Source organism: Nycticebus coucang, chromosome 12 (assembly GCF_027406575.1).
Source record: "Nycticebus coucang isolate mNycCou1 chromosome 12, mNycCou1.pri, whole genome shotgun sequence".
NCBI classification, from domain to species: Eukaryota; Metazoa; Chordata; class Mammalia; order Primates; family Lorisidae; genus Nycticebus; species Nycticebus coucang.
Window position 1 is genome coordinate 64,785,843 of NC_069791.1, and position 25,695 is coordinate 64,811,537.

Sequence of the window (25,695 nt, forward strand, 5' to 3'; positions counted from 1 at the left end):
AACATGTGTGTAGTTATTTAAAGATCTCATGATGTTCTCAGTTTTAGTAAAACCATATAAAATCTGTAATCAAACAATTTGATGTCTGACTTTTTTTAACCTTTTAAAAAGTTAATAGCAAGGCCAGTTAATGAACTATTCATTTATAAAATCTGATATGTTTATACATGTAGAAAAGACTATTTTGAGATTCTCAGGAAGAATACCTTGGGTAGAAATGTTTAGGTAGAGTGGAAAGGTTTTATTAAATTTGATTGTATGAAAGGAGAGAAAACAATAAAAGTCTTATGAGGGATTATAGTTTGATTTCTGAAATGAATATTTGAAAATATACCAAAGGGGAGAAAAACAGGAACTAATAGGAGAATGAAGTCTTCCAACTTTCTTTTCAGAAATTCCAGGCTTTTTATGAAGTTTTGAGAAAATAGCTTAGCCTTCTCTTTTTCCATTTTGAGCTGCTTGGAAGAAAACATTACACAAATGCAAATTTCTGCTATTATTACTTATTCACCTTCTATTATATGCTTAAGGAGTTGGAGATACCAGAAGCTGTTTAATATGTAAGGTATTGCTTACAAAATATTCTTTGACACATAGTTTGCTGTATTTGATAAGCAACTACCTTTCTTTCTCCTTTCTCATTTATATTCCTTCTTATTTATACTCCAAATTAGGTTCTGTGTTGACCAAAAGACCCTGTCACATAACATGTGACAATTGTTATGTTTGTTGGACAACTATTGGTATATGGTGCTTGAGTTGCTATTAGTAGATAACATTTTGATGTCCTTCATTTTGTTAATTAGTTTAGGAAAACTGGATTTTATATACAAGTGCTTGTAATTACTTGAGTCATGAGAAGACTGATTGTGGTCCAAGTGTCCTATTAATTCCTTTGAGTCTGAGAATTTTCCGATAATTGGTTTGGCAAGACAAATAAGTGAGATTAGTTGCTAATGAGGAGATAAGTATGTAATTTTAGCATGATATAAAGCTGTGATTGTCAGTAAGTGGTATTAGGAATCTAGATTATTTTTATTAGACCTTATTTCTTTCTGCAAAATCATTATCATCTCCTGATATTGTAAATTGGGTTATTTCACACCATTATTTTTAATATGTGTTAATCTTCAAACTACAGGTACTTAAAACCTTGCTAATTAAAGAATCATTAATAAAGCTGGCAATATGAGCAATCAGTTTAGATTCTTCAAATAATTTAGGTAAAATTTAATTTTACACATTTACACTGTGTTTTCTTTTTTTTGACAGAGTTTCACTATGTCGCCCTCCGTAGAGTGTCTTGGCATCACAGCTCACAGTAACCTCTAATTCTTGGGCTTAAGTGATTGTCTTGGCTCAGCCTCCCAAGTGGCTAGAACTACAGGAGCCAGCTGCCACCCTGGCTATTTTTTTGTTGCAATTGTCATTGTTGTTTAGCTGGCCTGGATTGGATTCAAACTCGCCACCCTCAGTGGGTGGTGCCATTACCACAGTGCTACGGGCGCTGAGCCTTACACTGTGTTTTCAATTTGGCTAAAATGATCAAAGTAAGTGGAGAATAAGAAATGTTGTCAATTTCAGATGTTAGGCCAGCTGAGCTTGTTTTCAAGTGAGGGACTGATAACATTGTAAAGAAACAGATAAAACACTACTTTTTGTAGCCAAAGCAAGCTTTATATGGCGTCACTTTTATACTACCTTTGGTTTTCTGTTTTTAAATAAGAGTTGCCTGATGATAGTAGTTTGAAATACTCTTTGGGATTTATTCATTGAACGTCATTTGTAATGTGAAGTTAGAAGCACATATTGAAGTGTTTTGCACTTGATTTTGATAAATCAGATTTTTTAAAATCAGATTCAAATTATTAATCATCATAGTCACCTTTACTTGAAGCATGCCTGTCTTTAGCATTTTTTCTGTTTTTCACTTTTGTAATCTTTGTATCCCTATTTTTTACTTTATTTATATAGAAGAAGTAGTGTTATGTGCATGTAAGTGTTCTCTTACCATGTATCCATCCATGTCTGTTCCCTGCTGCATTTTGGGTTACTAAATGCATAGTTCTCTCCATTACTTTTTGTTGACCATAGGGATTGTGAATATTGTTTTGCATCTGTTATTTTTTAGATATCCACAGAATTCCATTTTTAGCTATAGTACTTTAGTAATTTTGGAATACCTTTTGTTAGATGAGGGAGAAGTTACAAAGAACAGTTTAGTTTCTACGTATTACACATTTTGTGCAAGTTTTATTAAGCACATGGTGTGTATATATATATATATACACACATATATATATTTACCAGTACTTTTTTTTTTTTTTGAGATGGAGTCTTACTCTTTTGCCCAGGCTAAAGTGCCATGGCTTCAGCCAATCTCACAGCAACCTCAAATTCCTGGGCTCAAGCAATCCTCCCTCCTCAGCCTCTATATACTTGGTATATACTTGGTAGCTTTTTTCTATTCTTAGTAGAGATGGGTGGGGGTGGTTGTGGTGGTGTCTTGCTTTGCACAGGCTGGTCTTGACCTCCTTATCTGAAGTAATCTTCCCACCTCACCTAGTGCATTCTTAAATACTGAGAGGGACAGGAAAAAGAAATTAGTTTTTCTTTCCCTACCTGAGGATATTTATGATCTAATTAGAAGGACAAGGCTAATTCAAAACGTAGAAGATAATATGTATGTTTTAAAAGAACAAATTCATGAGTTTATTATTGGTATCTTCATAGAAGAATTGTCACTGTTGAGGTTTACTGAACACCATAGTTTTCAAAATTTAGCACTCTAACCTAAATTACTCAATTAACATTTGAAGAGACTGAGGCCACTGACTTGCCTAAGTTACACAGCTAGCTAATAGTGCCGGTGTTACAACACTGGAATAATAGCCAGGCACATACACAGATGTCAGCAGTGCTTAGGGAAGGGGCAATGTAAGAAAAGGAAAGGCTGTTATACACAGACAGTGGTCTGTATTATTTGACTCTCTCCCTCCCTGCCTTTCTTTTCCTCATTTTTTTCTTGCTACTCTTCCACCATTATCAACATGATTGATATCATTATCCCTTATATTTGTATAGTTTTAAAAATGTTCTCATAACTACCCATTTATTTGAACATCACAACTTTGTGAGGAAGGTCAGGACTCTGAATGAAGATGAGAAAACACACCTGCAAATCAGTGAAATAATTTGTTAAAGGCGGGCGGTGCCTGTGGCTCAGTTGGTAAGGCGCCGGCCCCGTATACCGAGGGTGGCGGGTTCAAACCCGGCCCCAGCTGAACTGCAACCAAAAAATAGCCGGGTTTTGTGGCGGGCGCCTGTAGTCCCAACTACTCGGGAGGCTGAGGCAAGAGAATCGCTTAAGCCCAGGAGTTGGAGGTTGCTGTGAGCTGGGTGAGGCTACGGCACTCTACCGAGGGCCATAAAGTGAGACTCTGTCTCTACAAAAAAAAAAAAAAAAATTGTTAAAGGAAGTGAAGCAGGACCTTAAAAACAAACTGCCTATTCCATCAAGCCTTTGACTGGACATACTGTCTTTTAGAAAGCTGTTTCACTCCAAATCCTTTCTCAAACTAGGGACTCAAAAAAACATGTAGAAAATAAAAGAGTGAAGTTGTGTTTAAATACTTATAATAATTACTTGGCATGCACCTTTAAAATGCTTTATAAATTTGCTTCAGTGACTTTTTTTTTTTTTCTTTTCTAGGCAGAATCTTACTCTGTTTCCCTGGGTAGAGTACCATGCCGTTCATAGCTCACAGCAGTGTCAAACTACTCTTGATCTCCGGTGATCCACTTGCCTCAGCCTCTCCAATAGCTGGGATTATAGGAGCAGCCACAATACTCAGCTAGTTTTTGGTTTTTAGTAGAGACAGGGTCTGTCTCAACTCAGGCTGGTCTGGAATTCCTGAGCTCAAGCAATCCACATTCCTTAGCCAGTCAGAGTGCTAGGCTTATTGCATCTGGCCTGGCTTCAGTAATCTTTGTTGATTTGCATTGAATGCATTGTTAGAAATTATATGGTATAAACAAGAGTCTAGGCTAGTTTAAACAGTAGCTTTGTGGGTTTGTTAAGGGTTTTTGTGTTAAGTGGTATGTTAGCTATCTTAAACAACCTCTACAAAGGTCTTTGGAATTCTACTCTATGCTTTCATGTGCTTATTCATTACTACATTGTATTTCCCAGGTCTAGCTACCAATAAATCTTCAATCATTGCCTTCCCACCCCCAGTCCCCCATTTTGTCTTTCTGGTTCCTTTCCATTCTACTTCTTTTTTTTTTTTTTTTTTTGTAGAGACAGAGTTTCACTTTATTGCCCTTGGTAGAGTGCCATGGTGTCACACAGCTCACAGCAACTTCCAACTCCTGGGCTTAGGTGATTCTCCTGCCTCAGCCTCCCGAGTAGCTGGGACTACAGGCGCCTGCCACAACGCCCGGCTATTTTTTTTTGTTGTTGCAGTTCGACCGGGGCTGGGTTTGAACCCACCACCTTCGGTATATGGGGCTGGCGCCCTGCTCACTGAGCCACAGGCGCCGCCCCTCCATTCTACTTCTAACTGCTGCTTCCTAGACACAAAACCCTAGTACCCACAATAGATTGTTAATTTATATGATAATGTTCAGGGAGTGTGATAGAAACTGGGCAATCCTTTTAGATCTCTACATTGCTTTTATTTTTCTCACGTTTTTTTCCCCTCCAAATTCATATTACACATATCCATAAAGTTCATGTGTGATTTAAAACAGTTTAACATAGTAAATTGCACACAGACTTAATGGACATACTGTATATTCCTAGCTACCATGACAGTGAAGAGTAGTGGAAGGAATCTGTACTACAGAGCCAGAATAGTTTGGGTTGAATGACAGCCTCTGTTATTTACTAGTCATGTGGTTTTAGACAAATGCTTTGATATCTTTGGGTATTTGCCTTTTCATCTGAAGAATGAGGGTAGCTGCATGTCACATGGAATTGTGTGAGGGTCCTACTACTTGTTACATCTCTACTAGATGTTTTAAAGGCACTGAATACTTCTCCTGCCCAGTAACAGCCCCAATATCTTGCCTTCATTCTCTCCCTCCAATCCCTTCTACAATTCACCTGATCAGTGTTCTTTAGTTTCCTTAAAGCCACAGTCCTTTATTTAGGGGCACAATTCTCTCCCCCTTAAGTATTGTATTTAATCCATTATTGTCTTGCCACTTCTATGGCCTGCAGTTCTCTCTTACTCATTTACTACTCCCCACCTCTAATGTCCTCACATTAATTCAACCTGCTGTCATCTGGGTCATTGTAGTAACATCCTCACAGATTGATTGATTCCTTGTGTTTGCTTGGTTACCTCTAGTTGGTTCTACACATAGTAACTCTGGTGATAATTTTAAAACAAATTGAATCATGGCTTTCTCTTCCTTAAAACTCCTTAATTCCTACTCATTGTGCCTTCTGTAAAAGTAGGCATATAATTAGGTACCGTATGGTCTGGAACCTGGACTCTCCTCGCTCTTTAATTACTAGCAGCTTTCTGTTGTCATTAAGGCATGGCTCTACTCTAGATACTTGATCTTTCTCCTGTTGGAAATCCTGTTTTCTGGCATTCTCCCCAGTCCTGTTTTACTACATACCTCCTTGCCCTGGTTAACAAGTGCTTATTCTTCAATCCTCTTGGAAGACTTCCCTGGGGACTCCTCTCATACTGGAGGTTCTTCCACAGTGGTGTTTCGTCCCTTCAGAGAACTTTTATCTCACTTAGTGGGATGATCACTTGACTTGGCAAAAACCAATCAGACCATAATAGATACTTAGCATATTAGTTTTCGTCTCCCTCTTGCTTCTTTTCCAATTGTGAAATTTATTTTGGTTGTTAATGTTTTATTGAAAAGAAATTATTTCTCTTGTGTAAAAAAAATCAAATAATATAACTTGATTGTGTTATGGCCAGATACCTCACCCCAACTCCCATAAAAGCCCATGGGAGAATTATACTAAAAGTAAAGAAATTCACATAACTGTCAAATAAAAATTATATGATATATTCATTCAGAAGAATGAAGTACATTATATTTTTACAATGTGGTCTTCAGGCACAAAGATGTGATTTCGTGATGGGTCTGTGTTTCTTTTCTTTCTTTCTTTTTTTTTTTGAGACAGTCTTAAACTGTTTGATAATGCGTTTTTTAAAAAAAATCACCTTAGCTCTTCTATGGCCCTCCATGGCATTATATGAGGCATTTGATTTTTCTGTCCCAAAAGATTAATTAAAAAATTTTGACTTTACCTTTAAAATTGTAACATAACTTAGTAGCTTTATCCTAGTTTTAAATGTTATTTATATTTCCTGCTTAATATCTTTTTTTTTTTTTAATTGTTGGGGATTCATTGGGGGTACAAAGAACCAGGTTACATTGATTGCATTTGTTAGGTAAAGTCCCTCTTATAATAGTGTCCTGCCCCCAAAAGATGTGTCACACACTGAGATCTCCCACCCCCCACCCTCCTTCCCTCTCTCTGTTCTTTCTTTTGATAATGAAAACTTTTTCTATTTGTCATGAACAAGACATTATATTTTTAAAACGAATTTAAGACCTTTTAAACAATTCCTCTCACTTTTGGATTCGATGACTAATTTTATTTATATTCTGTTTCATTCCTCAAAGGTTTTGGAGTACTTCCTAATATTTATGATATGAGAGCTGGGCGAGTTATCTCATGCCCATAATCCTAGAACTTTGGGAAGCCAAGGCAGGTGGATTAGTTGAGCTCAAGAGTTCAGAACCAGCCTGTGCAAGAGCAAGACCCTATCTCTACTAAAAAACAGGAAAACTGAGGCAGGAGGCTCTCTGGAGGTCAAGAGTTTGAGGTTGCTGTGAGCTGTAATGTCATGGCATTCTACCAAGATCAACAGTGAGAATCTGTCCCCCCTCACAAAGTATGATATGTGTGTGGATGTTGCTCCTGTGCTCTTATTGTTCTGATCTGTTTTCACCTTTTATGGTTTTCTGTAGTTTCAGCGACTTGAACTTTACACAGGATTCCATAATCCAAAGCAATTTGGCATTTATATGTTGATAATGTTATTTAGTTGCTGTTAGCTCCCTGACAAGTGTCCGATACTATGAGGCCTATGTCTTCAAAAAATGGTGTGTGGTGATTTCAATATTTTTTTTCTTTTAAGAAAACTTTATTTTTTTTCCCTAGATTATTATGGTGTTACTTGTACTGAAATATATGTCCACATTTCTGCCAAATGATGCCATTTGGTGAAATCCTCTTAATTTATTGCCAAAAGCTTAGGTTCATATAGGACTCTACCATTATTTTATTTTAGCATGCATATAAGTTTTCAACCTATGCCTTTGTCTTTACTTTTCAGGATTAGCTTGAAAGTTATTTCACATTTTACAAAAAGTCATTTACAAATGACTTTTTGTAAAATGTGAAATAACTGTGTTTTGATTAGAATTCTATTCATTTTATAAATTATTTTATAATTAATATAGCAGTGTTGACATCTTTATTTTAGTAGATTTTTTTTCCTTTCCAGGAACATGGTAAATCTCTTTACATGAAGTATTTTTATGCCTCTAGTTTTTTGAGATATATTCACCATTTTTGTTAAAGTATTTTTAGAGATTTTTATATTATTAATGCTATTCTAAGTGAGCTCTTCATTTCCTTTTCTTTTAATTTGAAGAAAATTTTAAAAGGCATAACCAATAATTATTAGAAAAAGAACTTAGGAATATCATATTTGTATCTTATCCTTAAATATAATACAAGTAAAGTGGAATCTCTAGTTATGAAATTTGTATGTATCCTTGAGTCTGTTTTTGTTTTTATGGACTCGTTTCTTCTTGATTAATGAAACCAGAGATTTATTGATTTTATTATGTTTTCCGAAGAATTAAAGGTTTTGCTTAAGTATAAAATCTTTATTAATTCATTTATTTATTGTTGCTTTTATTATTTCTTCGATTCTATCTGATTTAAGTTTATATTTTTGTTTCTTCCAAATTTTTTTTTTTAGAGACAGAGTCTCACATTGTTGCCCTTGGTAGAATGCCATGGCATCACAGCTCACAGCAACCTCCAGCTCTTGGGGTTAGGTGATTCTGTTGCCTTAGCCTCCCGAATAACTGGGACTACAGGGGCCCGCCACAATGCCCAGCTATTTTTTTTGTTGTTGTGTTTGGCCTCCCTCGTTATATGGGGCTGGCATCCTACTCACTGAGCCACAGGCGCTGCCCTCTTTCTGAATTCTTAAAATTAATGCTTAGGTCTTTGATATTCAGTTTATATTCTTTTATAATTTAAGTATTTAAACTTACAGATATTTTAAAAATCACTTCTTAGTGGTTCTGTTTTGTGGTATTTTTATTTTTTATGTGTATTTTAATTTTGTAATTAAATTTTATCTTTAATCAATGATTTTTTTATTTTTTATTTTTTGAGATAGGGTCTCTGTGCCCAAGCTAGAATACCAATGGCATCAGCCTAGCTCACACTCCTGGACTTAAGGAATCCTCTTACTTCAGCCACCGGAGTAGCTGGGACTACAAGTTCTGCCACACTCCAGACTAATTTTTTTTCTATTTTTGGTAGAGACTAAAAATAGATCTTAGGTTGGTTTGGAACTCTTGAGCTCAAGTGACCCTCCTGCTTTGGCCTAGTCAATGAATTATTTAGAAACATGTCTTTACATGAAAATGTATTAATGTGCTTTTAAATTACTGTTTTCTAACTTAATTGCATTGCTATACAAGCTCAGAGGACTTGTATATTAAGCTGATTGTTTAATAAAACTTGTTGAGACTTACTTTATGGCCCAGTATGTGGTCACTTTTCATAAATGTTTCACATTTGCAATATAAAGTCTATTGCCACAGTTGTTGGATATTGGGTTTAAAAATATCTGTTAATCGGTTTGCTAGTTATATTGTTCAAATCTTCAGTGTCTTTAATGATTGTTTTTGGTCTGATTATCTAGCAATTACTGAGATATGTTAAAATATTTCACTAAATTGTGCGCCTGTAATTTTCTCCTAGTTCAATTCTTTCTTAATATATTTTGAATCTATGTTGTTATTAGATACTGTTGTAGGCAGAATAATGTTCCACCTTAACCCAGCCCCAAATAATCCTAACGTCCACATCCTAATCCCTAGAATTTGTAAATATGTCATTTTACTGTGTAAAGGGGAATTAAGAGAGCAGAAAGAATTAAGGTAACTAATCATTTTATCTTAAAATAAGGAAATAGTTCTGAATTCTATAGTTCCATATAATTCCAAGGGTCCTTAAATGAGAAAGAGGCAAAAGAAGAGGTCAGTGATAGGATGTGAGAAAGATTCAATCATTCATTCCTGGCTTTAGAAGATGGTAGAGGGTGTGAAAAATGTTAGTGTCAAAATCAAGTGACTTAAATCAAACTCTAATGGAGCCCTCAGACATACATGACTGTGGTAAGAACTATTGCAAGGAATTCCTCAAACTATAGTATGTCAGATAAGCTACTTTCACAAGGACGTTTGCCAACTCCTGCAACAAGCCCCTGTAACCAATGATCTTCCTTTCGAGACAGCTTATACGGAATGATTCTTTTTTCCTTTTAAAAAGATTCCCAAACCTCTTGGGATGTGCTTGTGGGTTGCCGATAATTTGCATATTTCAGATTTTAGTCTCTGCTTTTCTGGAATAAACTCTTGTTTTGGAAAGCCACACTGTCTTTTAAGTTGACAGGGGCTATAAGTCAAAGAATGTGGGAGCCTTTGAAAAGGCAAGGAAATGGATTCTAGAGATTCTAAAAACTGATTCTAGAGTTGATTTTAGCCCAGTGACACATCAGACTTGTGGTTTCTCTGGTACATTTTTTCTCTTTAACTTTCAATAAGCTTATGTTTTAATTTTGTCTCTTCTAAACATTTTGTATATGCATTATATGGGGTAGCCATGATGTTCATGTGCAATGTGACAGAATGGAGTTTATTGGTAGAGAAGGAAAGCAGAGCAACAGAACCTGGGGCAGCGGGGTGGGGGTGGAGGGGGTCCCAAATGGGAAGCACGTCCCCACCCATCTTCAGTGTAGGAGTTTAAGCACTCTTTTCCTATTCTGTGGTCAGGGAGTTCAGGGGAAGTATGTTGAAACCAGCCAGAGGTCTGTGGGCAGAAAATAATTCTAAAATTATCACAGGAATTTGGTCTTTGCAGTTCTTGCCTTAGGCATTAGGGTGTGTGCTCTCTACTTTAGGAGTAACTGCCCAGAACTGCTTTTTTTGTGACCTTGCCTGAATGTGGTATGGAAAAGGCCTGTTTATGCCTAGAGATAGGGATCTGTGATGAGACTGATTTCTGAGTTCACCTGGGCCTAAAAAATGGTGGTAGTGGTGGGGTCCAGCCCTGAATGGGGGAACCATATATTGCCAGTCCTTTGGGACGCTGTGGTGGGAGGATCAGCACCTATATTCCCAGCTACTTGGGAGGCTGAGGCAAGAAAATGACTTGACCACAAGAGTTTGAAGTGGCAATGAGCGATGATAACACTACTGCACTTCATCTGGGACAACAATGTGAGCTTGTGTCTCAAAAATTTCTTTTTTCTTTTTATATTATTTTTATCCATCATGTTGCATGTAATAAATTATTTCTGTTTTCTTTGTAGTTACTCTCAAAAGTTTAATGATATACTAAAAGTTCAAAGACTTTTTAAAGAACTTCTAAATGATTTTAACTTTAGACATTTCTCTACTACATTTTTACCTTCCCCTATTTTAGTTCTGCCTTATTTTTATTTGTAGCACTCAAATTCGATGCCAATATCTGTTTGGAATTAGTCATGTTTACTATTTTTACTGCCTAGTTTTCCTTGTTTCTCAGGACATCCTTCTTTGGTTTTATTTGCTTTCTTTCTGAAATTTCTTTTAATTTTTTAGGTTTTGTTTGCCTGAAAAATTTTGCTATTGCATTTGAAAGATTTTATTTTCTATAGAATTCTCAGATGACAATTATTTTATCTCAGTATCATGAAGGCATTAATATAGGTGTTTTTCAACCTTTTTAATCTCATGGTACGCTTAAATTATGTTGATCAAAAAATAGATTAAAAAAGCAACGTGGTTTGAACTTCTTTCGAAGATAATTTAATGATCTATAAAATTTTCATGGCACACCTAAGATCCTTTCATGACACACCAGTGTGCCATAGCACTCCAGCTGAAAATCAGTGATCTAGATTTTTGGTTATTTTCTTTGTGGCATCAAAGAATATTTCATTGTCTTCTGGTTTTTCCAATGTTGTGGCAAAGTTCTTTGTAAATTAAATTACTGTTTCTAATATCGTCTATTTGTGGTGTTTTATAGTTACATGATAATGTGCTTAGGTGTGAATGCTTTGTAATTACCTAAATAGGGATTTTATTGTACTGAATCTGGTCATTTACAATTATCATTAATTCTGGAAGATTGGTTTTTAGTCATCATTTCTTTCCTATTTATTTTTCTTTGGGGATCCCTATTATATGAATTTTAGTACTGGTCACTTTTTTATCTTTGTCTCTTCACCTTTATTTTACTTTAAAAAAATATTTTCTGTTTGCCTTGTTATATTGAGGTCTTTTTTAATGTTCAGTTTAACAAGTTCTCTTGTCAGCTGTATTTAATTTACATTAAATCTTATTTAATTATTGAGTTGATTCTAATTTTTTGTTTGTTTTCAGGAGATGTATTCTTTGTAAAATACATTTAGTATATTTTCACTGTTTTTTGGTCTTCATGCCTCTAATTGCCTATTATTTTTCAAAACATATTGAATATGTTTGCTTGTTTTCTGTGTCAGAAATTCTGTGTATCTTTTCGTATGTATCTTATTATGTTTGTTTTTTTCTGTTGACATTCATTTATGCTTTTTTCTTATGTTATTTTTTATTGTGACCTCATATTTATGGAGATAGTTAGGTACCCTGAGAGCTGTTTTAAGGGAACCTTTGTCTAGAGACAATTATGTTCTCTCTGTCATATGTTTGGAGTAGATACTGAGAATGGACTACTTCAAATTAATTTCCCTGTTTGTAGCATTTTGCGTCACACCGACAGGATAAAGTTAAATTTGAATCATTAAGGTTAGTTTGTGATTAGAATTGACAAGACATTTTGTTCCCTTAATTTCTTAGAGAATTAAGACCAAAAGAGACAAGTTTCCTTTTTGCCTGTGTTGTGGGATAGATTTCTTTGCAGTTCATTTTTTCATAGAAAGTAGGAGGAACCTTTAGTAGCTCTGGTGTTCTTATAATTTCTCACCTAATAGAGGCCCTGAGTCTTGTTTTCTGTTGTTTGTGCAGTCATTAAAAATAGAAGCTCTAAGTTATTGAGCCACCAACTTAAACCAGTCTGGGTTTGTGTTCAGATTTTGTGTTTTATATTTGTTTGGGCTATCTTTTGAAAATGAGTTCCCTTTCCCTCTTATAAGCTAATCTATGCACTAAGTGAATTTTAAAAATTTCCCTTCACTTTTTGGTATTTTATTGCATAAGAAGTTTTTGCAATATCTAGATTAATTTATTGTTCTATTTTCTAGTTTTTAAAATGTATACATTTTTAGAATTTATGCAGTTATGAACATTTTTCACTACCTTATGAATATATGATTTTAAAAAATACGTAAGCAGGCAGTGCCCATGGCTCAGTGGGTAGAGCGCTAGCCACATACACCCAGGCTGGCCGGTTCGAACCCATCCCAGGCCAGCTAAACAACAATGACAACTGCAACAACAAAAAATAGGGGGCGCCTGTGACTCAAAGGAGTTGGGCGCTGGCCCCATATGCCAGAGGTGGCGGGTTCAAACCCAGCCCTGGCCAAAAACTGCAAAAAAACAAAATAAAATATATAGCTGGGCATTGTGTAGTCAGGCGCCTATAATCCCAGCTACTTGGGAGGCTGAACAAAGAGAATTGCTTATGCCCAAGAGTTTGAGGTTGCTGTGTTGCCATGGCACTCTATTAAGGGCAACATAGTAAGACTGTCTTCAAAAACAAAAGTAAACAATATACTATGTGAAATGCTTTTACTTGTATTTTTAGATTTATTCATGTAAATATAATTTGGAATATGCGTGGAATTCCATCTTTTGAATAAATAATAGTGTTTTATCCATTTCCTAACAATTAGAATTTAGGTTTTTTATAAACTTTTCTTTTTTTACAAACAAAAATATTTTCATGCCTTTCCTTGGGCATTCGTGGGAGAACTTTTCTAAGGCATATTAGAGAATATAATTCCAATTAAAAGTGGAATCAAAATCTGTTAAGTCTACAAGGTGAGCCATTTTATAATTGAACTGGTCTGATCTCTTTAACAAATCAGTGCCAGGGAAAAATACTGTTTGGGGATTACTCATGATTACAAGAGAGTTGTAATCTAGTGAGCTAATAGTTGAATGCAATTTTTGCCCTTGGTTGTCTCTTGATTTGAATAAATCAGTAATAAAAGTAATTTTTTAGACATTGTAGAAATTTGAATATGAATGAGAATAACTTGAAATTAAGGAATCTTAAACTCAAGAAGTGGGGAGGTGGTGAGGGGATTAGTAGCTTCTTACCCAGGTTACACTACATGGATATATGGAATACTCCCTGGGAATAGTACACAACTACAACTGTGACTTTTACCTGTCATGTGTAAATCATATAACCTAATGGTTTGTACCCACATATTAATCTGTAATAAGAATGAAAAAATACAATGTTTTCATATTATAAACATTTAAAAAGTGTTCAAATTCGTTCATTGTTATGTTAAAATTTTTTTCTTAGGTATTTATTATGTAAGTTTTAGGATCAATTTAAATTTCTGAAAAATATTTGAGTTTTGATAGGGATAGGGTTACATTTATAGATTAATTTGTTAAAAACTGACAATATTGAGTCTCACCATTTCTGAACAGAGTATATCTTTTCATTTATTCAGGCTTCTTTTATGTCCCTTAGTAAATAAAGTCTTATAGTTGTCTTTCTAAAAATCTTGAACTTCTTTTAGTTTTATACCCAGTTTTCAGTTTGTTGTTTTTTTCTATTAGATTCTTAAATAGGGCGTTTTGAAGCTTTATGAATGCTATTGATTTTTTTATTCATCTTGAGTATGGTCCCCTTGCCAAAATCCCTTATTCTTTTCCTGTTGATTGCCTCTAATTTTCTAGGTGAATACTCACCTTGTTTATGAATTAATGATAATCTAGTCTTTACCTTTTCAATATTTATCTCTAATGTTTTTTGTTTGTTTTTTTTTTTTTTTTATCTTATTGCAATGCCTGAATACAATGTGGGATTTTTAACAGGTAAAATAAATATCCTGGTTTTATTCTTTGTTTTAATGAATGCTTGTGATATTTTACAATTAAATAAGGTACTTTCTCTGAATTTCTGATATATACCTTTAATATGAATTTGCTAAGCATTTTTGTTAGGAATAGGTGTTGAATATTATCAAGTGATATTTCAGCCTCCGTTTTATATTTGTAAGAGTTTTTCTCCTTTAACACATTAATATAGTATATTCACTGGAACTTTTTCTATTTTATCTTTGAAATGTTTTATATACATAAATCCCACATGGCTGTAATACTTGTGTAACATTTTAAAATTATTTTTTATTTTAGATACATAATAGTTGTACATATTTATGAGGTACTTGTGATATTTTGATACATGCATGGAACACATAATAACCAAATCCGGGTTATTGGGATATTTATCACTTCAAACATATATCATATCTTTGTGTTAAGGAAAGTGCAAAAATTCTAGCTATTTTGAAGTTTGTAGTTGTCCCTAAGTCTACACAAGGAATTGACTCTAGGCACCTTGAGTATACCAAAATCTGTGTATACTCAAATCCTACCATGAGTCCATATGTGTGGGTTTTGAATCCTGTGAGTATTATCCGGTATTATCCTTGAACAACACAGGTTTCAACTGTGCAAGTCCGTTTATACACAGATGTATATATGTATATAAAGATGTTTATTTCAAGCAAATAAATATCAAAAATATTTGTGAGATGCAAACCCCATATATACAGGGGCTGACTTTTCAAATATGTGGGTTCTGTAGGGCCAACTGCTGGACTTTGTGGGTGGATTTTGGTATATACAGAGATCCTGGAACTAATCTCCTACATATGCTTGGGGACAACTATATTTTCAGTTGTAGTTTGGTTGGAAGAAATTTGAGTATAAGTGGACCTGAGCAGTGCAAACTTGTGTTGTTCAAGGATCAAATGTACACTAAATTGTTACCTATAGTCTTCTTATTGTGCCACCACACAATAGAACTTACTTCTTCTATATAACTATACTTTTCTACCCATTAGCCAACCTCTCTTGATTATCTCCCACTTCCCTCTACCCTTCCCTGCCTCTGGTAACCCCCATTTTATACATTACTTCCATCAGATCAATTTTTATATCTTTACATATGACTGAAAACGTGGTATTTGTTTTTGTTTCTGGTCTGTTTCATTTAATATATAATGTCCACTCACTTCATCCATGTTGCATGAATGAAATACAGAATTTCATTCTTTTTTATGGCTGAATGGTATTCTTTTTTGTACGTATGCCAGATTTTCTTTATTAATCTGGTGATGAACACTTGGATTGATTTCATATCTTGTGAATAGGGCTGCAGTAAATATGGAAGTGCAGATATCTCTTTGATATATGATTTCCTTTCTTTTGGATAAATGCCCAGTAGTAGGATTCCTGGATCACATGGTAGTTCTATTTGTAGTTTTCGAGGAACTTCTATAATATTTTCCATAATGGCTATGCTAATTTATATTCCTACCAACAATGTACAGACATTTTTCTTCATATTCTCACCAGCACCTGTTTTCTCTTTTTGATACTAGTCATTGTAACTGGAGCAAGATGATATCTCATTGTGGTTTTGATTTGTGTTTCTTGATTATATTCAGCATTGTTCATATACTTGTTAGCCATTTGTATGTCATTTGAGAAATGTCTATTCAGATATTTTGCCAACTTTTTTTTTTTTTAAGAGAAATAACCTCAAATGCTTGGGCTCAAGCCAATATGCTTGACTTGCCCATTTTAAAATCAGATTATTGATTTTTTTTGCTATTGAGTTCTTTATATATTCTGGTTATTAATCCTTTGTCAGATTGATAGTTTGCAAATATTGTCTTCCATTCTGTAGATTGACTCTTCACTTTGTTTGCTCTGGAGAAGGTTTTTATCTTGATATAAACCATTTGTCTATTTTTGCTTTTCTTTTCTTTTTTTTTTTATTTTTTTTTCATTGTTTATGGCTTTTTTTTTTTATAGCGTTCTTTTTTTTTTTTTATTGTTGGGGATTCATTGAGGGTACAATAAGCCAGGTTACACTGATTGCAATTGTTAGGTAAAGTCCCTCCTGCAATCATGTCTTGCCCCCATAAAGTGTAACACACACCAAGGCCCCACCCACCTCCCTCCTTCCCTCTTTCTGTTTCCCCCCCCATAACCATAATTGTCATTAATTGTCCTCATATCAAAATTGAGTACATAGGATTCATGCTTCTCCATTCTTGTGATGCTTTACTAAGAATAATGTCTTCCACGTCCATCCAGGTTAATACGAAGGATGTAAAGTCTCCATTTTTTTTAATGGCTGAATAGTATTCCATGGTATACATATACCACAGCTTGTTAATCCATTCCTGGGTTGGTGGGCATTTAGGCTGTTTCCACATTTTGGCGATTGTAAATTGAGCTGCAATAAACAGTCTAGTACAAGTGTCCTTATGATAAAAGGATTTCTTTCCTTCTGGGTAGATGCCCAGTAATGGGATTGCAGGATCAAATGGGAGGTCTAGCTTGAGTGCTTTGAGGATTCTCCATACTTCCTTCCAGAAAGGTTGTACTAGTTTGCAGTCCCACCAGCAGTGTAAAAGTGTTCCCTTCTCTCCACATCCACGCCAGCATCTGCAGTTTTGAGATTTTGTGATGTGGGCCATTCTCACTGGGGTTAGATGATATCTCAGGGTTGTTTTGATTTGCATTTCTCTAATATATAGAGATGATGAACATTTTTTCATGTGTTTGTTAGCCATTCGTCTGTCGTCTTTAGAGAAAGTTCTATTCATGTCTCTTGCCCATTGATACAAGGGATTGTTGGCTTTTTTCATGTGGATTAATTTGAGTTCTCTATAGATCCTAGTTATCAAGCTTTTGTCTGATTGAAAATATGCAAATATCCTTTCCCATTGTGTAGGTTGTCTCTTTGCTTTGGTTATTGTCTCCTTAGCTGTACAGAAGCTTTTCAGTTTAATGAAGTCCCATTTGTTTATTTTTGTTGTTGTTGCAGTTGCCATGGCAGTCTTCTTCATGAAGTCTTCCCCCAGGCCAATATCTTCCAGTGTTTTTCCTATGCTTTCTTGGAGGATTTTTATTGTTTCATGCCTTAAGTTTAAGTCCTTTATCCATCTTGAATCAATTTCTGTGAGTGGGGAAAGGTGTGGGTCCAGTTTCAGTCTTTTACATGTAGACATCCTGTTCTTCCAACACCATTTATTGAATAGGGAGTCTTTCCCCCAAGGTATGTTCTTGTTTGGTTTATCAAAGATTAGGTGGTTGTAAAATGTTAGTTTCATTTCTTGGTTTTCAATTCGATTCCAAGTGTCTATGTCTCTGTTTTTGTGCCAGTACCATGCTGTCTTGAGCACTATGGCTTTGTAGTACAGACTAAAATCTGGTATGCTGATGCCCCCAGCTTTATTTTTGTTACAGAGAACTGCCTTAGCTATACGGGGTTTTTTCCGGTTCCATACAAAACGCAGAATCATTTTTTCCAAATCTTGAAAGTACGATGTTGGTATTTTGATAGGAATGGCATTGAATAGGTAGATTGCTTTGGGGAGTATAGACATTTTAACAATGTTGATTCTTCCCATCCATGAGCATGGTATGTTCTTCCATTTGTTAATATCCTCTGCTATTTCCTTTCTGAGGATTTCATAGTTTTCTTTATAGAGGTCCTTCACCTCCTTCGTTAGGTATATTCCTAGGTATTTCATTTTCTTTGAGACTATGGTGAAGGGAGTTGTGTCCTTAATTAGCTTCTCATCTTGACTGTTATTGGTGTACACAAAGGCTACTGACTTGTGGACATTGATTTTATATCCTGAAACATTACTGTATTTTTTGATGACTTCTAGGAGTCTTGTGGTTGAGTCTTTGGGGTTCTCTAAGTATAAGATCATGTCGTCAGCAAAGAGGGAGAGTTTGACCTCCTCTGCTCCCATTTGGATTCCCTTTATTTCCTTGTCTTGCCTAATTGTATTGGCTAGAACTTCCAGCACTACATTGAATAGTAAAGGTGACAGAGGACAACCTTGTCTGGTTCCAGTTCTAAGAGGAAAAGCTTTGAGTTTTACTCCATTCAGTAAAATATTGGCTGTGGGTTTGTCATAGATAGCTTCAATCAGTTTTAGAAATGTGCCACCTATGCCTATACTCTTCAGTGTTCTAATTAGAAAAGGATGCTGGATTTTATCAAATGCTTTTTCTGCATCTTTTGAGAGGATCACGTGATCTTTATTTTTGCCTCTGTTAATATGGTGGATAACGTTTATAGACTTGCGTATGTTAAACCAGCCTTGCATCCCTGGGATGAAGCCTACTTGATCATGATGAATGACTTTTTTGATGATAAGCTGTAATCTATTGGCTAGGATTTTGTTGAGAATTTTTGCGTCTATGTTCATGAGTGAGATTGGTCTGAAATTCTCCTTGTTGTTTGGGTCTTTTCCTGGTTTTGGTATCAGGGTGATGTTTGCTTCATAGAATGTGTTGGGGAAGATTCCTTCTTCCTCAATTTTTTGGAATAATTTCTGCAGTACAGGAATAAGCTCTTCCTTGAAGGTTTGATAGAATTCTGGAGTGAAGCCATCTGGACCAGGGCATTTTTTGGTTGGAAGCTTTTTTATTGTTTCTTTGATCTCAGTGCTTGAAATTGGTCTGTTCAGGAGCTCTATTTCTTCCTGGCTGAGTCTAGGGAGAGGGTGTGATTCCAAATATTGATCCATTTCTGTCACATTGTCAAATTTCTGGGCATAGAGTTTCTGGTAGTATTCAGAGATGATCTCTTGTATCTCTGTGGGAACAGTTGTTATTTCCCCTTTATCGTTTCTGATTGAGGTTACTAGAGATTTTACTTTTCTATTCCTCGTTAGTCTGGCCAATGGTTTATCTATTTTATTTATTTTTTCAAAAAACCAACTCCTTGTTTCATTAATTTTCTGAATGATTCTTTTGTTTTCAATTTCATTGACCTCTGATTTGATTTTGGATATTTCTTTTCTTCTACTGAGTTTAGGCTTAGATTGTTCTTCTTTTTCCAATTCCATAAGATCTCTTGTGAGATTGTTGTTGTGCTCTCTTTCTGTTTTTCGAATGTAGGCATCTAAAGCGACAAATTTTCCTCTCAAAACTGCTTTTGCAGTATCCTACAGATTTTGGTAGCTTGTGTCTTCATTGTTGTTATGCTCAAGGAAGTTAATGATTTCCTGTTTTATTTTTTCCTGCACCTATCTGTTATTCAACAGAAGGTTGTTTAATTTCCATGCCTTTGTGTGGGGTCGAAAGTTTTTGTTAGAGTTGAGCTCCACCTTTAGTGCCTTATGGTCTGAGAAGATACAAGGTAAAATTTCAATTCTTTTGATTCTGTTGATATTTGTTTTGTGTCCCAGGATATGATCAATTTTGGAGAATGTTCCATGGGGTTTTGAGAAGAATGTATATTCTTTATCTTTGGGATGGAGTGTTCTATATGCGTCTATCAAGCACAGTTGTTCTAGGGTCTCATTTAAATCTCTTATATTTTGTTTAATTTCTGTTTAGAGGATCTGTCCAGCTCTGTAAGAGGAGCGTTAAGGTCCCCTGTTATTATGGTATTATCAGATATCATATTGCTCAGACTGAGTAAGGTCTGTTTCAAGAATCTGGAAGCATGTAAATTAGGTGCATAAATACTTAGAATTAAAATGTCTTCTTGTTGTATTTTTCCCTTGACTAATATAAAGTGACCATCTTTGTCTTTTTTTACTCTAGTTGCTTTAAATCCACATGTATCTGAAAATAAGATTGCAACTCCTCTTTTCTTCTGAATTCCATTTGCCTGAAAAATTGTCTTCCAACCCTTGACTCGGAGCTTTAATTTGTCTTTTGAAGCCAGGTGTGTTTCTTGGAGACAGCAAATGGATGGCTTGTGTTTTTTAATCCAGTCAACCAATCTATGTCTCTTCAGTGGGGAATTCAAGCCATTAACATTTATTGAGATAATTGATAAGTGTGGTAGTATTCTATTCGTCTTATTTTGTGAGAGTCCATTGCTTAGTTTTATCTTTTGCATCAGTGTGGAGGTTTGATTCTGTCCTTTAATTTCTGAGTTCTTACTTTGCTGCTGATCCATTGTGGTGGTCAGTGTGCAGAACAGGTTGAAGTATTTCCGGTAGAGCTGGTCTTGTTGTGGCGAATTTTCTCAATGTTTGTATATCCATAAATGATTTGATTTCTCCGTCAAGTTTGAAGCTTAGCTTAGCAGGGTACAGAATTCTGGGCTGGAAATTGTTCTGTTTAAGTAGATTAAAGGTAGATGACCATTGTCTTCTTGCTTGGAAAGTTTCATTAGAGAAGTCTGCGGTCACTCTGATGTATTTGCCCCTGTAGGTCAACTGGCGCTTACAACTGGCTGCTTGCAGAATCTTTTCTTTTGTCTTGACTTTGGACAGGTTCATCACAATGTGTCTTGGAGAAGCTCGGTTAGAGTTGAGGCGACCTGGGGTCCGATAGCCCTCTGAAAGCAGTGTGTCAGAATCTTTGGTGATATTTGGGATATTTTCTTTGATAATATTCTGTAGTATGGCTTCCATTCCTCTGGAGCATTCTTCTTCCCCTTCTGGAATTCCTATAACTCGTATGTTGGAACGCTTCATAAAGTCCCATAATTCTGACAGTGAACGTTCTGCTTTCTCTCTCTTCTTTTCTGCCTCTTTTACTATCTGAGTTATCTCAAAAACTTTGTCTTCTACCTCTGAAATTCTTTCTTCTGCATGGTCTAACCTGTTGCTGATACTTTCCATTGCGTCTTTAAGTTCCCTGATTGACTGTTTCATTTCCTTCAGCTCTGCTATATCCTTTTTATATTCTTCATATCGTTCATCTCTTATTTGATTCTGTTTTTGGATTTCCTTTTGGTTATTTTCTACTTTATTAGCAGTTTCCTTCATTGTTTCCATCATTTCTTTCATTGTTTTCAACATGTGTATTCTAAATTCCCTTTCTGTCATTCCTAACATTTCTGTACAGGTGGAATCCTCTGCAGTAGCTACCTCATGGTCCCTTGGCGGGGTTGTTCTGGACTGGTTCTTCATGTTTCCTGGAGTTTTCTGCTGATTGTTCCTCATGGGTGATTTCTTTTATCTGTTTCCTTGCCCTCCTTTTCCTTTCACTTCCTCTTGCTCTTTACGTTGTCGTGCCTGTGGACTAAGGGTTACAGGACCAGAAGGGTGAGAAGGTTTAAGAGCAAAAAAGAGATGAAAGAAAGGAGGGCCGAGTGATAATAAAAAAAAAAAAAAAAAAAAAAGAAAGAAAAATAGAGAGAGGAGAGGGGGTGGGTAAAAGGAATATTGACAAAAAGAAGAGAGGCAGAGAAAGAGGGAGACAGAGCAATATAGGTGTACAGTAGGGTACTTTGATACAACCTTAAAAAAAAAACCACCTTCTGGGGGTGCCCAGTGGGGTCGTTCCCTTGAGGTCAGCAGCTCTTTGCTAACCTGATCAGACACAGTACCCCACCTCCACCAAGTAGAGAGGAAAGACAAAAATGCTATAAATCAAACCAAAACAAGCAAACAGAAAACTTTACGGGTAATATTGGCTGGAAAAACCAAATAATAGTGGTAGAAACACTAACAAAAATGAAGTTCTAATTATTGAAATAGGTAGCAATGGGAAATTATAATTAAACTAGAAAAATTGAGAAAGAAAAAGGATCTGTATGGAAAAGGTTGTACTTAAAAAACAAAACAACAATCCACAACATCAAAATAAACAAAAAAAAACAATCAAACCAAAAAAAAAAAAAAAACACACACAACCAAAATCAAAGCAGTATGTATATGTTATTGAATATTGTCTGGGCAACATGTGGTCTTCTGGGGTATGATATGTTAATCACAGTTCTGATGCGACTGGAGGCTGCTAGTTTCTCAAACCCCAGCAGGTAGACACCCTCAATCTCTCTTCAGCCCACTTAAAAGGCACTTTGAACTTGTTCACTTACTGAGCAGAAGCTTTCTCAGGGACGTGCTTGTTTCTGGAATCACTGCTGAAGTGGCTATCCACGTACCCTGTGTGTCAAAACTGGTCTCCCTCTGCCCCCGAGGGTTAGGGCTGCAAGGTGGCTCAGACCCCACCCTTAGGCTACTTGGTCACTGGGTTACCAGCTCCCACCCAATTCCAGCTCTGCGACCCTGAGGGCGGAGCTTGCCAGGGCAGATCGCTCACAATGTCTGCCTGTGACCCAGAGCCAAACACTATTAGCTCCGTCTGGCTCAACGGCTCAGACTGCGGCCCTAGACAAAGGCCAAAGTTCTCCGCACTCCCGCTCAGGCTCTCCCCAAGGCAGTTCAGCTGAGTGCCAAGTCCAAAGACACCAAAACAGTTCACAGGTAAGGCCTTTCTGGTTTGCAGTCTCGCTGCTACTGAACTTACAGTTACGGGCGGGTTTAGACGGATTGAACACACGCGACCACTTGCCGGTTTTCCACTGTTTTAGTCCTCCTCTCGGGGTCCAGAAGTCTCTCGCTGACTCCCTGTATCTTCTCAGTGGTGATGATAGGCAGATCCCACGAGCCAGAGATGCCTGGAGTCCTATCTCCCGAGACTCATGGTGCCCAGATGCAAGGAAGCTGTTACTCGGCTGCCATCTTGCTCCGCCTCCGCTTTTATTTTCTATACTTTTAACTTCTTACCCATAGAATTATTCCCTACACCAGTGTCCTTACGTGTTTCCCCTATGTTTTCTGTCAGTCGTTTCATAGTTTCAGGTCTTATATTTAAGTTTTTAATCCCTTTTGACTTGGTTTTGTATATTTTGTGGAATATGGGTATAATTTTATTCGTCTGCATATGGATATTCAGTTTTCCCAGCAGGATTTATTGAAGAGACCTTTTTCTAATGTGCGTTCTTGGCACCTTTGTGGAAATTGAGTTGGCTGTAATTGCATGGATTAATATATTCTGTTCCATTGGTCTGCATGTTGTATGGAAGTACCACGTCCTGTGTTTTGGTTAGTATAGCTTTGTATTATATTTTGAAGTCAGGTAGTGTGTTGCCTCTAGCTTTGTTCTTTGTGTTTAGAATTGCTTTGGCTATTTGGGATCACTTGTAGTTCCACATACATTTTCAGATTGTTTTTTCTATTTCTATGAAGAACGTCATTGGTATTTTGGAAGTAATTGCATTGACTTTGTATATTTCTTGGGGTAGTATAAATATTTGAACAAAATAAATGCTTGCAATCCATGAACATGGTATATTTTTTTCTTCGTGTGTGCGTGTGCCTTTGCTTTTGTTTTTTAGTGTTTTATGATGTTCATTATGCCTGTCTTTTGGTACATTAATTTTATTCCTATTTTTTAGTAGTTATTTTAAATGGGATTGCAGTCTTGTTTTTCAGATTGTCCCTCATTGGCATGTAAAAATTTTTTTTATGTCAATGTTGTATTTTGCAACTTTACTGAATTGGTTTTTCAGTTCAAAGAGTTTTTTGGTGTGGGCTTTAAGTTTGTCTACATATATGATTTTGTTGTGTAAGAACAAAGACAATTTTATTTCTTCCTTTCCAATTTTGATATCTCTTATTTCTTGCCCTTGCTTAACTATTTGGCTAGGAATTTCAGTACTGTGTTGAATGAAAGCAGTGAGAAGTGGACAATTATTACCTTTCCATTTTTTCCCATTCAGTCTGATCTTAGCTGTGGGATTGTCATATAGGTTCTTTCTTGTTTTGAGATATGTTCCTTCTATACCCTTTTTGTTGACGGGATGCTGGATTTTATTGAATGCTTTTTCAGCATCTATTAAAATGATGAATATGTTTTTTGTCCTCAATTTATTGTTTTGTGCATGCTCAACCATCTTTGTATTCTGGGATGAATTTCACTTGATCACAGTGAATGATCTTTCTAATGTGTTGTTGAATTCTGTTTGTTGATGATTTTTGCATCTATTTTATCATGAATATTGGGCTGTAATTTTCTTATTTTCTTGTGACCTTTACATTCTGTAAATAAAATATTTAGAGCAGGCATCCTCAGACTTTTTAAACAAGTGGCCAATTCACTGCCCCTCAGACTGTTGGAGGGCCGCACTATAGTTTAAAAAAAAAAAACTATGAAAAATTCCTATGCACACTGCACATATCTTATTTTGAAGTAGAAAATAAAACGGAAACAAATACAATTCACACCACTTCATGTGGCCCGCGGGCCGCAGTTTGAGGACTACTGATTTAGATTATAGTTTGATTCCAGTATATTTTTGCTGATTTTGTGTGTGTTTGGAAAGTAAAGTGTTGAAGTTCTCTACTATTATTGCATTGCAGTCTATTTTTTTCCTTTACTTCTATTAATATTTGCTTTATAATTTTAAGTGCTTTGATTTTAGGCACACATATATTTACATATGTTTTATCTTCTTACTGAATTGAACCTTTAATCATTATGTAATGATGTCTTTTGTCTGTTTTTACAATTTTTAACTTGAAGTATATTTTATCTGATAGCTATTCCTGCCTTGTTTTTGGTTTCTATTTGCATAGAATATCTTCTTCCATCTCTTCACTTTCAGTGTGTTGTTTTTCTAGGTGAAGTGATTTTTTTTTTTGTAGACATATTATATTTGAATCTTATTACCCTTTTAGCCACTATATTTCTTTTAATGGAGAATTTAATCCATTTACATTCAATATTAATATTGATAGGTCATGACTTATAGCCATATTGTTACTTGTTTACTGGTTGTTTTGTAACTGCTTTCTTCCTTTATTTCTCTTATATCTTCTTTTGTTGGTAAATGATTTTCTCTAGTAGTGCGGTTTGATACTATGCTTTTTATTTTTTGTATATGTATGGTTACCATTGGGCTTACAAAAAATATCTTACACCCTGCCCACTGAGCCATAGGCGCCACCCACATTCTTAATTTCTTTTCTTTTTTCTTCTTTGTGTATTTTTAAATAGCTGGACTTTGAACTCATTACTTCTTTCTTCTGCTTAATCAGTTTTGCTCCTGAGACACTCTCATGTATTTTCATTTTGTCAATTGTTTTTTTCAGTGTTTGGGTTTTTAAGTTTCAGTCTCTTTGTTGAAGTTCTTATAAATTTATTCTCATGAATTTATCATGCTTCTTCGTGTTTTATTGAAGTTTATTGAGCTCCCTCAAAGCACCAGTCTTGAATTTCCTATCTGAGAGGTCACACATCTTTGTCTCTCCAGGGTTGGTCAATGGTGCCTCATGTATGTTGTTTGGTGAAGTCATATTTCCCTGAATGTTCTTAATGCTTGTGGCTGTTTTTCACTTTCTGGGCACTGAAGAGTGAGGGATTTTTCCGTTCTTCATTGTCTAGCCTTGT

The 25,695-nt window shown here is 35.6% G+C and overlaps 1 protein-coding gene across 1 annotated transcript in view; it reads left to right on the forward strand.

Moving 5' to 3' along the window:
* Window positions 1-25,695, forward strand: part of SDK1 (sidekick cell adhesion molecule 1) — a 1,108,031-nt gene that overhangs the window by 245,474 nt on the left and 836,862 nt on the right. The window lies entirely within an intron of this gene.